This window comes from Hyperoodon ampullatus (assembly GCF_949752795.1).
Source record: "Hyperoodon ampullatus genome assembly, chromosome: 14".
Classification (NCBI taxonomy): Eukaryota; Metazoa; Chordata; class Mammalia; order Artiodactyla; family Ziphiidae; genus Hyperoodon; species Hyperoodon ampullatus.
In genome coordinates this window covers 51,955,508-51,969,407 of record NC_136927.1, presented here as the reverse complement: position 1 = coordinate 51,969,407, position 13,900 = coordinate 51,955,508, and positions in this window count along the sequence as shown.

The window sequence follows — 13,900 nt, the reverse complement described above, 5'->3', positions numbered from 1 at the left end:
CCCACCCCTGCTTGTTCAGCTGCTTCTAATGACTTAGGCTTCCCTGGAGAATCCCCAACGTAGACTGCCCTTGCCCTCCAGCCAACAGTGCCAGAGGTGCCCAGGTCTCCTTGGACTCCCTTAAAAGGTGGTCTCGGCCACATCCAGCTCCCTAAATCCAGAAAGCTCCCAAGACCAAGCCAGACTGAGCCAAAGGGACCCCTTCAGGCCCATCTCAGGCTGGTGACCCAGCCTGGGTCTCACCCGCAGCCTGACCACTAGCCCTGGTGGCAGAGACCTCCCAGCCATGATACTGATTTCCCACTGATTCTGGCTGTGGTTAATCCAGTTGAGATCCCCTGGGCCTCTCTGTGCCAGGCCCCAGGATCCCCTTGGGCTCCCCTAGGATCCATCACCATCCCACCAAGGCATGGAAGCCCTTCCTTGCAGGCCAGCAGGCTTTGAGTCCAGCCCTGCCACCTGCCTTTATCATGGCCCCACCCCACCCCAAGAAGAGAGGGAGCCCCAGAGGGCAGGATAGTTTCTCTTACCCCCTCCCAGCCCCTTAGACCCACTATGATTTTTGCTTTCTTCTTTAGCAAGATATTCTGGCTTTTAGGTAAGGAGGAGCACCCACGCCCCAGGCTCTTCAGACCCAAGGACTGGTCTGAGGGGCCCAAGTGCTTCTTGGCCAAGCAGAACTGGCTGTGGGCCATCCTAGCATGGCCACCCTGGGGCCACTGGCAGATCTTCCTAACTTAGATTTGCACTTGCGTGTTCAGCTTTGCACATTTTGAATAAACACATTGTTGCAGCCACACCGGTGTCCTGCCCTCTGTAACTCTGAGGGTACAGGAGGCTGGTGGGTGGGTTCCCGCAGCGACACCCCCAGGAGCTATGGCTAGACCTCACAGGTGCTCTGCTGGCATGGGGCACGGTCCCCCACACGTAGGAGGCCTCTCCCCCTTTTCTCACCCCCAAGAATTCCCTGAGTGGGTCCAGAGCTTTGCGGAAACCCAAACCCACAGTGTCTGAGTTCTCTTTTTTTTCTTTTTTTTTTTTTTTTTACCACACTGCACGGCATGTGGGATCCTAGTTCCCCAACCAGGGATTAAACCTGTGCCCCCTGCAGTGGAAGCGTGGAGCTGCAACCGCTGGGCCGCCAGAGAATTCCTTGTCTGAGTTCTCTTGAGCAGACAACCCAATCAAAAAGAGAAATCCATTCCTTTCTTAAGAACTGCCTGTCAGGCTGTGGTTGGATGTGTGACATCAACTCCTAGGGAACACCTGCTTCCCTTTCTGTGTACCCTGGAGCTGTGTACTCTCCCTTTCCCTTGGGCCCTGCCTGCCACACACTGCAGAGCCCATGCCCACCAAGCCCCCTGTGCCAGGCTTGCATGGGGACACCCCTGAGTCACAGGTTCTAGGCCACCTGGCCCCCAGCCCAGCCCCACTGGTGTGGGTCCCCTCCCACCCAGACAGAGGGCTTCCTCTTGGTCTGTGGTGGTTGGCGTTATCCCACTGGCCAGGTGGCCCATGAGACTGGCTCCACACCCAGCTCCCACCCTGCAGTCCACCAGGCCAGAGTCCCCCATGCTACCCCTGTCTGAGTTTTAGCCCTGAATGCTCTAGAGTTTGTGCCTCCAGGGGTCCCCTTTGGGGTCCCACCCCAGTGTCCCTCATCATCTGTCCCATCAGAACGTCCTCTAAGGCCACAGAGCCTCCTGCGCTCGGAGACCCCAGATAGACCTCTCCTCCCTGACCCTCACTCCTGTCCCCATGACAGAGCTACTCTTGGCTAATCACTCCCCCCGCCTTTCCCCACCCCAGCCACTTCCACTTCTCCCACCAGTTCCTCCTTGTAGGTCAGAGTCCCCCTCACTTCCTCCTCCCTGGCGATCAGTGCTCTTGTCCTACCCAGGGCTCCACACCCCACGACCCTCCCTGGCCAATGACAGCCCACCAGTGGACCTCAGCCCACTACTCGGAACCAGGTTAGTCCACTGGGGGACCAGGCTCTCCCATCTCCCATGAGGGTGGGGTCCACAGCCAGGCCGCACAGTGTGGAGCCTCCCTCCCTCTCTCCCACTCTGCAGGCGGTCATGCACCCACCCCTACACTCCCACACGCCTCCCAGCCCCCTTCATAGGTCAGGTTCCCAGCCAGATGTCCAGGCTTCTGTGCAGCTCCAAACGGTGTTTGGTCCGCGCCTAAGCTTTCATTAAGTGTTTGCTAGCCAGGTCCTGGCGAGAGAGCAGCCTGTGTGTGGAAGGGTAGGGGCCGGGTACCAGGGCCTCAGACCAGGCCTGCCTTGCTTTAGAGCCCCTGTGGAGGGCAGCCCAGGGCTGGCAGGCAGGAGGTGAGGACTCCGGGGGCAGTCTCCACCTTCACCAACCCACCGCTCCTGTGTGGGCCCCACCCTTTCCATCCACAAGACTGGGAAAAAACCCTTCTTTGCCTGTCCTGCTTCTTGGGAAATTAGAGATGCGAAATGGCTTTGGGAAAGGTTAAAGAGCTCTCTACAGGTCAGAGGTCACAAAGGTCAGAGGTCACTATGGGTTGGGGAGGGCAACATATGGAGGCACTCCCAGCTAGCAGGCAGACCACGGTAGATCACAGAACGGCCAGAGGTGGGGCTGCAGAGAGTTTAGCAAAGGCAGGGAGACGCAGATCTAACTGCTTGTGGGAGCTGAGGGCCTGCGGCAGGGGCAAGAATGGAGAGGAGGGGAGGAGTCCGGCACCCCCCAAGGAGCAAGCAATAGGTCTCATCTCTGAGCAGCCCTTCCACAATTCTGCTCACACTGATGCCCTTCTGCTCCTCTTGGGCGCCTTCCAGGCCTGCTGGAGCCCCTCCATCTCTTCTGGGAAGCCTCCTGGAGGCCCCCAGCTCCCCAGGGGTTAGTCCACAAGCTTTCGCAAAGGCCAGCAGCAGTCTTTGTTCTTTCAGCCAGACTGGGATCTGCCCTAACCTATGCCCCGGGTTTTGGGGCTGCAGAACCAAGCAGGGGTGAGGAAGACAAGGCTGTGTTCCCCTCCCCCCCCCCATCAGCCCTGTGTGACCTCTGAAGACCCCCCGGGTGGCGTCAGTGTCCCCATCACTGTGAAGGTGGGGAGGTGGGACCCGTGTTCGGGTCTTCCCTGCCCTGTAGCCCCGGGGCTATTTCCTGCACCGGAACGCTGGGGGGAGGGGGCGTGGTGCTCGCCCTTGGGATTTATGAGAACCAGACGTTGACTTCTCCCGTTGCGACATCTGGGCTTTCTCGAGACGCCCATTGTCCCCACGCCGGAGGGTCCGGGGCCCCCGCCGGGCGCCCACGCCCCATACACCCCACTACCCTACTACTCAGGCCACCCACCCGGCCTCCACCCGCCACGCTCCCGGGGCCACCACCCCCGGCTCCGGGGGACGCCTCTGCACGGCGGGGATTCCGGAGCCTGGCTTGGAGCCTGCTCCGCGAGACCCGGCAGCCGCGGACTCTTGCTCCAAATGCAGCGGCTGCAAGCCAGCTCCTAACCCCTCTGGGCCCCAAGGCTCGGCAGTCCAGCCGCCGCCACCGCCGCCACCCGGAGGCAGCGAGCAGCAGCGGCGGGCGCCGAACAGGCTCGTGCTGAGGGCGAGGGGCGCGGCGGGGGCGGGACCTGCCAGGGGCGAGGGGGCCGAGCCCGAGGAGGGGGCGGGGCCGGGAAGGCGCGCGCCGCACGGGCAGAGGGTAGGAGGGGGAGCGGGCGGGGCGCGCGCTGCGCGGGGCTGGGCTCGGAGCGCGCGGGGCTCGGCCGCCGAGCCGGGGCCGCGCTGGGCTAGTGAGGAGCGCACGAGCCTTCGAGGTTGTGGACGACGGAGGGAGGAGCCGCCGCCAACGCCAGCTCCCTCCCGGAGGGACCCCGAACACCCCGCTGGCCATGAGCAGCCGGGCCCCGGGAGGCCGGCCGCGGTCCGGGCAGCGCTCCTCCGGCGCCCCGGCCCTCCCGGCCACAGCTGCGCGCCTGTAGGTATGGCCTGCTTGTCCTCAGTTCCCTCGTCCCCCCGTCCATCACCCCGGACTCCATCCGTCCCTGAGGGCGCGCGTGTGTGTGCGCACTGCTGCTCTGGGGAGCGCGGCCGCACGCGCCCCGGTCCGCGAGTGTTGTCTTTGTGTGCGCGGGTGGGAGGGAGCGCGACGGAGGAGACGCGCCCCCGGCGGGGATCGACTCTCCGACCCCCATCCCGGGCCGGGCGGGAGTGGCGGGAGGGGCCCAGGCCCCTTCCCTGAGCCCAGGCCCCTTGCTGGGGCCAGCGCAGCGGGCCCCCTGAAGGAGGGGTCTCTGGCTGGGGGCTGGGGGTGGGGGATGGTGTAGCGCTGGGGTCTCTTCCCTGGGCTGCGGGGGCGGGGGGAGGGCCAACCTGGAAGGAGGGTGCCGGCCACGGGAGGGACCCTATCTAGACCACCGTCGCTGGGCCGGCACGCCCTCCATTTGGCCCAGGCCTTCTTTCTCACGGTCTCCATTCTCGACCCGCCCACCCCGGGAACTCTCCTGCAGCTCTGGGTAGGGGGGAGGATCTCTGAGGGTGCCGGAGAGGCCGGCGCCTTTAAGAAGGGGCGGGTTCATGCCCTCCATTCAGTCTCTTCGGCCTCGGCCATTGATGAACCTGCGGGCAGCGCGGGGCCCGGCACCGCGCCAAACCAGCGGGCCAAGACCGGGCAGAGGCAGGGACCCCAGCAGCCCACGAAGTGAGGTCTTCAGGGGGAGAAGTCTGCAATGACTGGGACCCCTCAGGAGCCGCGCAGGGCTGACTGGACAGCCCCAGGAGTGACCGTGGACAAGGATAGGCCAGTTGGTGCAGGGGAGAGCCTCAGGGCTGGGAGTCAAACCTGGATTGAACACTACCTCTGCCCTTTGAGCCTCCATTATCTACCCTGTAAAATGGGGATGGTGCTGCCTACCTCCTAGCTGGGTGACCAGCAAGAGTTGCCCCCTCCAACACAGGTCGCTGAGCATGGGGTGAATGGGCACCCCTAAGAGAACGGAGGAGCCAGGGGATGGTTACCCTAAGAGACTTTGGCTGCCTCTGTTGGCGGGGGGGTGATCTGAACCACCCCCCCAACCCTGCCCCCTGCTTTGAACAAATCTCTTCCATCCTGGCCTCCCTGCTCCATCCAGGAGGCCATCGGCTGTGAGTGACCTAGAACCCTTCAGCTCTAAGAACTTTGGAGGAGGTCTGGCCGTGGGAGCAGTGGCAAGGTTCAGGGCGTTTATGGGGTTCTCAGAGACAGTTTCCCACAGACTGCTTCCTCTCCCCCTCTAGAGGGCGTGAATGATGATGGGCCGGAGATCCTGATGCAGGATAATTGAATGATCCTGAGGATTCAAGAGTTAATGCATATGCTTTTCTTCTTACCCTTACTGTGGAAACACTGTCTAAAATTTCTAGACCCCTCCTCCCTACTTTGTGGGTGTCCCAGGGAGAACCCCCCCACACACCCAAGGGTGAGCTTCCCTAGGAGGTGGGACCCCCACTCAGGTGGAGTCTGGACCCCCAGGGCTGAGCATTTGGTTTCGAGCTGACTCGTGCCAGGCTAAGGGCCTCTGTGGCGTTTCTCATGTAATCTTCACAACAACCCTGGGGGTTTGGTTCTATTATTATCCCCATTTTGCAGAGAAGGAAACAGATTCAAGGAAGTGAAATGACTTGCCCAAAGTCACTCAACCAACAAGCCAGGCTTCCAAATCACTTCTCTCTGGCAAGAATCTGGTTTCTACCTCCTGCACTGCCTGTCTATTCTGGGTTGTAGGGAATTGGGAGTTTAGGTATATTGGGCCTCCTGGCAGCTGTCCCCATGCCATTCGGGTCCAATCTTAGAGCCTGCCTCGCTTCCTGCTCTTTCACTGTGCACGTGGGGCCGGAGGGGCAGCAGCAGCTTTGGAAACTGGGGAGGTTTCTCTTCCCCACTCACCTGGGTGGGTCTGTTTTTATGGCTGTGCTCTGTCCCAGGGGAGAGCAGGGCTGACTCTTCAACATCTGGAGGAGGTCACGGCCCACACCTGTTTGGGCAGAGCAGTGTGTGGGAGTACAGCATCTTTTGGCTCCTCTGGGTGAAGCAGGGTTTGGGCTCCATTCTCCAGATACTTCCGACCCTCTGTGTCTAGGCCCCACCTGGGGGCGGGTATAACACCCAGCTGGGGGCTCACGGTTTGGTAGAGAAGACAGGCCACAAGCCATGTGGTGTAGAGGGACGAGGGGCAGGGGGGGCAGAGTGGAGGCCGGGACAGGACAAAGTGGGGCATTCCCGGGGCCCCCTTGGGCTCAGGGACCTGCCAGCTACCGGGGCAGAGGAGCAGGTGGGGCAATGCCGGGCTGCATGTCGAGACTCCGAGCAGTGGACAAGCAGGGGTTGGAGGAAGAGGATGTATTAAAACTTGGATGTGGTGAGTTTGAGGTGTCTGGAGATCAGACAGGCTGGGAGTTCAGTTGTTTGGGGAAAGGCCTGGGGAAGCTTTATAAGCATCCACAGTACCCAGAGTTCTGGAATACTCAGAAACGAGGAGAGGCACTGGAGGTCTCAGTTAGGAGTCGCTGGTCTGTGTATCATGAAAAAAGCCAGAAGGCAGACTGGTGGGCTAAGTGGTTGAAGGGGATGTCTGGCAGACTTGGGGGGCTGGGCCATGGCCCAGGGAGGTCTGGGAGGGTTATGAATCAGGGCCTAGGTGAGATCCATGACACTGGGAGAGAGGGAGAGACTGCGAGGCTCAGGCCAAGGATGGAGAGGGGTTGGTGCGTCTGCTCTGCAATGCCAGGATGGCGGGCCAGTGCAGCTAGAGCCATCCCAGCCTGCTCTCCACCTACAGAGCCTGTCCAGGAGCTGTCCAGCACCAGGTGCTCCTGAAGGAGGATAGGCTTCCGTCCTGAGCCCCCAGGCCCCGGCTTAGCTTATTGTCCTGGGGCCCGCTCCCCGCTCATCTGATGTCGACTTCCTGCAGGGCCCAGCCCTGGATTCCCCTGCCCTCCAGCCTGTCAGAGAGCCCTTTCCTGTGAGGATGGCCATCTCCTTTCCCCAGGCAGGGCCTGGGTCCCCCTACTGTGCCCTCAGAGGGAGGGCTCTCCAGGGAGAAAGCCCTGCTGGGAGTAGCATGTGCTACAGAAAGGGACAGACCTGAACTTGGCTTCACACTCCTCCCTCACCAGCATGGCTCCTGACACATGGTGGGAGTTCAGTACAAATCCAGTGAATGATGGGCCAGTCACCTCCCTCGCCAGAAGCTCATTTCCTCATCTGTGTGACGGGAGAATCCTCACTTCCTGGCAGGGAAGATGTGAGGGGAGAAGGGTTTTAAACAGGGGCATAGCCCAATTGGATGTGAGTCCTAGAAAGGTGACCTTGGCCACACTGTAGAGCCTGGATTTGTCAGGGGTTGGGGGGGATCGTGAGAAACAAGGAGGCTTGGGAGGAGTCCTCTGCCCAGAGGAGTGGGAGGAAAAGCGGGAATGAATACGAGACATTTAGGAAGTAGAAGCAGAGGAGCTTTGATTTTTAAACAAGTTACTTATTTAATCCTCATGACAGCCCTTTGAGGTCAGTGCTCTTTTACCCTCTGCTTTAACAGATGAGGAAACTGAGGCCCCAGGAGGCTGAGTCACACGGCTAGGAAGCAGAGGAGCTGGGATTCAAAGCCAGCCGGTCTGGCTCCAGATCTCAGGCTTTTAACCACTCCACTGTCCCATGTGTCAGATGGCCAGATGTGGAGGAGGGGAGACGCCCCGGCCACGGGGCCCCTGTGATGGAAGCAGCTGTCGGATGCAGCTGTGGGGCCCCCTTGGCCCAGGGGTCTGCAGGTCCCAGAGCCAGAGGGGCTTGTCAAGCTCGGGGGCACCAGTGAAAGCTCGGGGGCTCAGCAGAAGGGCTTCCCCACTCCCATGGTGGCAAAGGCTGGCAATTGCGTGGAAGGCGTGAGGGCACAGAGCTGCTCCGCCAGCTTTTAGCAGCCACCTCCCAGCGATGCTCCTCAGCACAGGCCTTGGACCACGAAGCAGGCAGGTCTGCGTGGGCGAGCAGGATGGTCCCACTTTACAGCTATGGAAACTGATACTCAGAAAAGCCAGGGCCAGCTGAGTCCCGCGCCGCCCCTCCCTCCCCTCACCCCGACCCCCACAAACCGGGGCAGAGTCCCAAGGGTTCTTAATCCACACCTGTCCCTGTCGCTAATCAGAGCACCCTCCTCCCCAGACCCACTCTGCAGCAAAGACCCAGCCAGTTCAAGAGTATTAAGACCAGAAATCATGCCCACTCCTGCCTCCTGCCAGGGTCATGGGTCGAGCACAGATATTCTGGGTGGGGGAGGTCAGGGAATTCCAGCTGCACGTCCTTCTTGCAGGAGGCCTTGGTTCAGGACCTGCCCTGTGGGGACACTTTTTGAGGGGGGTGGGGTGGGGTAGGGGGTAGACTTAAGAACCAACGCCCAAGTACCAGCAGCGAAACACACTGAGCCCTGGGTGCTCTGCCTCTGTCGCGGGCCCGAAGGTTGTCTGTGTGCTGCAGGGGCCGGGGTGCAGAGGGGCGGCCGGGGGATACGGTCCCACAGAGGCCAGGAGGGCAGCTGGGAGGAGGCTTGGTGGTAAAGTGCGCGGTCGGCTGGGCTGGGCCAGGCCAGTGGTCCTGAGAAGCCTGGAGGACAGGACATTGGTGATCGTGGTAGGGGCCAGCTTCCTGGAGGGCAGGGGGCAGCCGAGGGAGGCCTTATCTCCTCTCCTTGTGTTGGGGAGACCCCAAGAAGAGGCCTCGGTTTACCCATCGTGAGTGGTTCGCGGTAGGGCAGGGGAGAGGGTGGGGAGCACTGTCCAGCCCAGCCCGGAGCACAGCACAGAGGAGGATGCCGCTCAGGCCTTGCCCCCCACCCAGAGGGCAGCCTTTCAGGTTGCTGGGCGGCTGGTGTGCTCTGCAGGGCCTCCTTCCCTCCCCCTGGGGCTGGTTGTCTCCTGTGGTAGGGAGGCCAGCTCCAGCTGGGGCTCCCCGGAACAACCCCCCCTCCCCCGCAGGTGTGGGCCTGGACCCCGCCGGTGCCTCCCCACCCCTCCAGGCCGCTGCCCACTGTGCGCTGGATCGATTGGGCACCGGCCCATTAGCGGGGTGGCTAGGCCGCCTCATTAATATTTTAAGGAATGACCTGGCCATGGGGTCCGGAACTGCGTGCCACTGGGGGCCGATGGCTGGCTTTCTTTCCTCTTTTCCAATTGTCAGTGTGTGTTCACCACCGGAAGGCCCGCCGCGCCCTCTCCCAGGCGTCTAACCGGGTGGGGGTTGGGGGATTCTCCCGTCTGGTTCTTGGCGGAGGGGTTAGGAGAGTCCATGGCTTGGAAAGGCAACAGGCAGGGACTGGATTATGCTTCCCCTCCCCATCCCACCCCCTGCCCTGCCTCCCTGAAGCCCCATCCCATCACTCTCTGGCCCTGGCAAGATGGGAACAAAAAACATCACTCCAGGAGGAGAAGCCAGACAGCCCAGCTGAGCCTGGAAGAACCCCAGGGTGATGGATTGGGGAGGGTAGTTTGCCCACCCAGGGCCGCTGGGGAGCCACCACCTGATCCCCAGGCCAGGCGGAATGGGGGTGGGGCTCCCTTTGTCTCCACCAGAGTCCTCATAGAAGAAGCCCGTGAAGGTGAGAGGCAACCTCCTGCCTGCCTCTGCTCCCACCCCTAGAGGGACTGTAGGGCCCCAGTCTTCAGTGTCCAAGGGCCATGACAGGGGCCACTGGAGGCCACTGCTCCAGCACCGCATGGGGAGCCGAGGCTTCGGGAGACATAGGGCCTGGCCCGAGACAGAGCCCACATCTCCCACCGGCCAGTCCATTGCTGTCCCGCACTGACTCGGCAGGTTTCTTCTGGCTCCCTGGGGCCAGAGGAGGGGGAGCTGGGACCCGGCCCATGGAAGCAAGAGGGCCAAGGACCACAGGGGCCATGGGAGCTCAGGATGGAAGAGCCAGTGTAGGGGGAAGGCTTCCTGGAAGAAGAGAGTGTTTTACATAGCCTAAAGGTGGGGCAGAATTTGACTAGTCAGCAGAGTGAGGAAGAAAGTTCCAGCCGGCTGGAGAGTGACACAGGCAGAGACTCAGGTGGAAATTCCCAAGGAGCCACTGGAGGAGGGAGAGCCCAGGGCCTGCTGGAGTCAATCCATAAACCTTCCCAGACAGGCCAGACAGTAGGAGCCCGGTGAGTTCGTCCACCCTGCTTCTGGTACCTCTGGGTTCCCCTCCCCCTGAGGCTCTGCTTTTCCCACATCTGGGTCTGTGGTCACCTGCAGAATGATTGATTGGGTGTCACACTGACTCGTCCCTGGAGATACTTCTTGGCTCCACCCAAAGGTTTGGAGAGCCCTAGTCCTGCCCACAGGTACACATGGATTATAACACAGCAGAGACCACTTCCTGTGCTGTCCTTCCAGGGAGGGGCAGCCCCTCATCCTCATTTTTTTTTTTTCTTCACCATGCCACGCAGCTTGCGGGATCTTAGTTCCCTGACCAGGGATCGAACCTGTGCTCCCTGCAGTGGAAATGCGGACTCCTAACCACTGGACCGCCAGGGGATTCCCTCATCCTCGTTTTTAAAGTGAGGAAACTGAAGCCCAGAGGCTGGAGTTGAGGTCAACGTCCTTCACCCAGAGAGCAGTGGGGTCAGGCCTGGAGCCCAGGTCAGCAGAGTCCCTGCACTCGATCTCCTCCCCAGTTCTGGCCCACGGGCAGTTGGGAACAGCACACCGTGCCCTGCTGGGGCTGAGCCGTCTTCCTCTTGGCTTGCGGCCTCCCCTTCACAGAGAGCCATGCCTGGGCCTCAGTCTGTAACTAGGGCTGGGGCTCCCGGGCTGGCCCGGCTGCTTGTGACTTCTACCCCTGGCTGTACAGCCCCTGCCACTTCTGTGTAGCCCCAGCTGGACCCAGGGGACAGTGAGGGCTGCTGTGCTGGGCGTCAGGCCCATAGGCTCCTGGCCAGTCAGCAAGCGGTCAGGGCAGGGGAGGGGGGAGGTCAAGGCAGCCCCAACCTCTGTGCTTCCCAGGCCAGTGCCTGCCTAGGACATGTGCCCCCTACCCTTGGCAGATTCCTCTCCGAGTTCCACCCCTACCTCCAGTGAGGCCTAGATGGGACCCTCCCCCCGCCCCCTCACCCAGTGAAAGCCTCTCCCCTGGGTCCTGTCCCTCCACTCTGCCCCTTCTCCTTGCCAAGAATATTCTCAACCAGCAGGAAGAGTGGGAGGGATGGGGATTGATGCTTGAGGATGTGGCACTGGGACCGACTTCCTCCCTGCCCCCACCTGCCCCATGGAGGGCAAAATTATGGCAAGTGGGGCATCCACACTTTGCTGCTGGCTCCAGTGCTAGCCCTTCCCAGGCTGCCCTGTCACCTAGTCTGACCCTCCTGGTGGTCTCAGGAGGGAGAGAGATGGCCCCAGTGGGGAGCACTGCCCTGCTGGGTAAATGGATGGGCTTGGAACCCAGGGACGGGGCTTCACAAGCTCAGCTGCAGGGCCTCGTCCCCACCCCACCCTCAGAAATGCCCGCTCTCCACAGGTCAGGCCAAGGCCTTGGTGATGGTGGCAGGTGCATTCCTGCTTCCACCCCCATTCCGGGTATATGACTCAGGCCTGCCTTCTGCCCCCAAGGAGTGCCTGTGCCAGGTGGGAGACAGACATGGAAACAGATACCTGGGGCACCCCGCAGTGGGCGCCTCGCTAGAGGGATGCACAGGCAGGGACTGTGGGAGCTCAGAGGAAACACCTGTCGCCTGGGCTGGGGAGGCAGGGGAGATCAGGGAAGCCTTCCTGGAGGAAGTGGCCCCTGGATTCATTCTTGAAGGATGAGTAGGAGTTAGCCAGATGAGAAGGAAGTGCAGGGCAGGAGAAAGGCCCAGCATGAGCCATATTCATGGGTGCCTCAGCCCCTCCCCCATGTCCTGAAAAGTCTGCCTCCAAGTTACTGCTCATGGCTGCAGTGAAGTCACTCTTCATCCTCTTTGCCAGCATGAAGCCCAGGGCAAGCCCCACCTCCTCCAGGAAGCCCTCTGAGCTCCCTGCTACTCTTCCCCCAGTGCTGGGGTGAGAGCCTCTGAGGAGACCTGCTGGTTTGGAAGGAAAACTGTCCTCAGTGCTAAGTGGCCTCATCAAGTGGCCTGTTTCCTCCCTGGGGCTGTCCTGTGGTTATTGACTGCAGATCGATGGCCGAGGTTGCCCCAAGGTGAGAGGGAATTCCCACGGTACCCTATGGCCCAGAGGCCCCACAGATGATCTCACAGAAGTGGGGCAGCTATTTTTACCTGGTGATTAATTACAGAGTTTGGATCCCAGAGGAGAGAGGAGATGGTGCTCCCAGGAGCTGTGAGGGAAGGGCCATGCTGGGAATTGTGGGGATCCTGGAGAGGCAGGCGAGAGCATGACCCCCTGTCTCAGTTCCCCTAACACTGGCCGGCCCCCTCAGACAGGGGCTCCCTAAGGCAGGGCAGGACCGCATCACCCCACTTCTTCTCCACCAGTAATTTTCACCCTGGTCTGTTGGGGAGGAGGTGCATAAACAGAATGGCTGGTGCCCCCAGGAGTGATGGGGGATGAGGAGGCAAGGCCCCCAGATGACTAGACACACACCATGCAGTTTGGCGATCCGGAGTGAGAAAGCATGGAGGGGCCTGGGGATAGGAGGAGGATGGTGGGGTTCCCCGATCAGGGCCTCTTCAGGAAGGTCCGATTTGGATGGGAGCTCTGGAGGGAACAGGATTCCAGGAGGTGGGAACACAAGTAGAGCAGGCAGCCAGTCCACGGTGAGGGAAAGAAGTCTGAAAAGGCAGCGCCTTCAATGCCAGTATGAAAAACTGGTCATACTAGATCCACACTGGGAGGTGACCCCCAAAGTCTCAGAGTCAGCGTGAGAATCCCTGATCTGTCACTAACAAGCTGTGTGTTCTCAGGCCCCATGTGACGGCTTGGGCAGTGACAGCTGTGACATGCCTGGTGGGCTGAACACATTCATTTGTTCATTCATTCATTCAGTGTTTACTGAGTGCCTGCCATGTGCCCAGCACTGTGGACACAGCCACATATGAGACTGTCAAAACCGCTGCCTTGGGCTTCCCTGGTGGCGCAGTGGTTGAGAGTCCGCCTGCCGATGCAGGGGACACGGGTTCGTGCCCCGGTCCAGGAGGATCCCACATGCCGTGGAGCGGCTGGGCCCGTGAGCCGTGGCCGCTGAGCCTGCGCATCCGGAGCCTGTGCTCCGCAACGGGAGAGGCCACAGCAGTGAGAGGCCCGCTTACCGCAAAAAAAAACGCTGCCTTGTGGAGCTGGCATTCTCCGGGGAGGGTGTGGTGCTGGGGGGGGGCGGTCCAGGGGGGGGTGGAACAAGACCAAGCAAATGGATAAACAGAATGTCAGATGGGGATAAGCACTGTGGAGAAAAGTAAGCAGGCAAAGGGCACAGAGACACCAGCACTGGGTGGAGAATTTCTTATTCTAAATAGAGCGGTGGGCAAGGAGAGCTATCGGACAAGATGGTATTTGAACAGAAACCTGAAAAACGTGAGGGGGTGTGGGGAAAGGACATTCCAGGCAAGTACAAGAGAAAATCGCAAGTGCAAAGGCCCTGGGGTGGGACTCGGGTGTGACCAGAGCAGAGTGGGCAAGAAGAGTGGCGGGAGATAAGCTCAGAGAGTCAAATGGAGGCAGATCATGTGAGGCCTTGGGGCCCATGGGTAGGACTTTGGCTTCTACTCTGAGTGGGGTGGGAAACCATTGCAGGATTCTGAGCAGCGGAGGGCCTGATCTGTCTTATGTTTTAGAAATGACTGGGTTCCTGGGTGGAGAACGGGCTATAGGGGGTGAGGTCAGGTTCCGGGGGACCAATGAAGAGGCTGCTAAAATACTGCAGGCAGGAGAAAGGGTTGCGTGGGTCCCAGGACAGCAGCACGGATGGC